Raw genomic sequence first — 2,500 nt, 5'->3', positions numbered from 1 at the left:
TTAAAACAAAGCATTGCGATGGCCCTAGCGGGTGTTGACGCAATGTGATTTCTGCCCAGTGCTCTGAATGTCAACGTGAAGAAATTCAAGCAAGCGCGGGTAAACGGCGGGAGTAACTATGACTCTCTTAAGGTAGCCAAATGCCTCGTCATCTAATTAGTGACGCGCATGAATGGATTAACGAGATTCCCGCTGTCCCTATCTACTGACGTGCAAATCGTGAGGCAGAAATACTGGCAGCAAAGACAACTTACAGAAGCACAAAAAATAAATATAACAAAGAAATTACGAAAGCGAAGACAGATACATGGAAGAAATGGGTAAAGGAGTGCAACAGCAATGATCCTTGGAAGCTGACCGATAGAATCCTTCGCCCTAAATATGGCACCGAAACTGTCCTCAGTAATGTAAAAGTGGCAGGAAGAGGCCCTACAATGACCTGGCAGGAAACAGTGAAAGAACTGTTGAATAACCTACTACCGGATGACAACCCAGAGGAGGACACAATACAGCAATCAGCTGTGAAGGAGCAAAATATAGGGTACCAAAATGAAGGAAACGAGCCAGACTTCTCAGCACAAGAGATAGAGACTGCAGTGAAGGCATGCAAACCACACAAAGCCACAGGACCAGATGGCATAGATGATGCCATTATAAAGCGGATATGGGAACACAATCCTGCTCTCCTCATTGATACCTATAACAGCTGCCTTAGAGAGTCCACTTTCCCAGACAATTGGAAAATAGGAAATGTCTGCATATTACTTAAGTCTATCACAAAGCCAAGGGATGAGGTGAAGTCTTATCGACCCATCTGCCTGCTCCCTATCCTTGGCAAAGTATTAGAAAGGCTAATAGTGACCAGACTGGACAAAAGGTATGAAGAGTCAGGACTGAAGGCAACAAACCAATTTGGCTTCAGAAAGGGTGCATCCACAGAAATGGCAATCAGGCAGGTTGTCTCCAGTGCAAACTGTGAAGAAAAATATGTTGTTGTCATTTTTGTGGACATAGCAGGCGCCTTCGACAACTTATGGTGGCCAAGTGTAATGAGGCGACTTAGAGCGATGCGTTGTCCCCAAAACATGTACCACCTAGTAGAAAACTACTTTAAGAACAGGAAGGCCACTGTCTACAGCAACTCTGGGTCAGTTACGAAAAACATCACAAAGGGCTGCCCACAAGGTTCTATCTGTGGCCCCTTTCTCTGGAACCTTGTATTTGACGAAGTGGTACAACGGAAGGATGGTGAGCAGTGGGATAAAGTGGCCTACGCAGATGATCTAGCCATCATCATAAAAGGGAAGAGTAGGTCGCAGCTCGAAGAAAGGGGTAGGATAGCACTACAAGCCATAAGCGAATGGACCACACAGAATAAACTAGGGATCTCCAAACAGAAAACGGTAGCCATAACCATCAAAGGTAAATTTGATAGAGAAAGACCACCTAGACTTGAACTTGATGGGGAAAGGATTAGGTTTGTCCAGGAACATACATACCTCGGCATCACACTTGATGAAAGGCTCCTATTCACCCCCCATGTAAAAAATATCCAAAGGAAATTATCTGCCGTTTCTGGTGCTCTCACAAGAGTAAGTAGGTCTGAGTGGGGGCTGCAAAAGAAAACCCTGCGACTAATATACCAGGCACTTTGTTTATCTGTCTGCAAGTATGGTGCAGCAGCATGGGGAGACCGTACAAAACACAGGTACACTAGGAAAATATTAATGACGATACAAAGGCCATTTTTGTTGCAGATGACGAGGGCCTGTCGAACGGTATCGACAGAAGCACTACAGACTCTCACAGGGTGCATGCCTCTAGACCTAGAAGTGGTGAAAGCAGCCATGCTCTACCATGCTAGACATGGAATTGCTGGATCAGTGGCAGGTCTTGAGGTTCCTATAGTTCCTGCAGGACGCAACCATAGAATTAAAATGTTAGATGCAATTAGTTCTTTGTTACAGGATGAGTGGCAGGCAAGGTGGAGTCACTCGGACAATGGCAGAGAAACATACAACTGGATACCAGAAGTCTCCTTGTGGCAGACAGAGTGGCGTCGAGACACAACTCCGCCCTACTCCCTAACATGTCTGCTCACCAATCATGGCCTAATGAAGAGACTACAAGATCTAGGCATAGAGAACAATGGAAACTGTGTATGTGGAGCAGAGGAAGATGCTAACCACATACTGTATGCCTGCACAATATATACAGACCCCCGAGAGCAGCTAACTGCAGCAGTGGGTCACGAATCTCTCATGAGGAAGGAAACACTGCTGCAGACACAGGAGAGCTACTCAGCCTTAAAGACCTTTGCTGAAGAGGCTTTTGAATGCAGAGAAGTGGCCAGAATAGTTCATGAACTGGAGCAGTAAACACATCAAGGTCCTCCCAGTCATTACAAAGGTAGCGACCACTGAGATTAAGGTCCATGGGGAAGCAAGGCGCTAAATTAGGAGGCCCTAAAGCTCCTTTTCCCCACGGACATGTACAAAGA

The 2,500-nt window shown here is 45.8% G+C and overlaps 1 pseudogene; it reads left to right on the top strand.

Annotated features, from left to right (window-relative positions):
• Positions 1-2,500, top strand: part of LOC124570143 — a 7,131-nt pseudogene that overhangs the window by 2,752 nt on the left and 1,879 nt on the right.

This window comes from Schistocerca americana, unplaced genomic scaffold (genome assembly GCF_021461395.2).
Source record: "Schistocerca americana isolate TAMUIC-IGC-003095 unplaced genomic scaffold, iqSchAmer2.1 HiC_scaffold_1585, whole genome shotgun sequence".
NCBI classification, from domain to species: Eukaryota; Metazoa; Arthropoda; class Insecta; order Orthoptera; family Acrididae; genus Schistocerca; species Schistocerca americana.
Note: the sequence above shows the minus strand (reverse complement) of the source record. Positions and strands in the feature narration are given on the sequence as shown.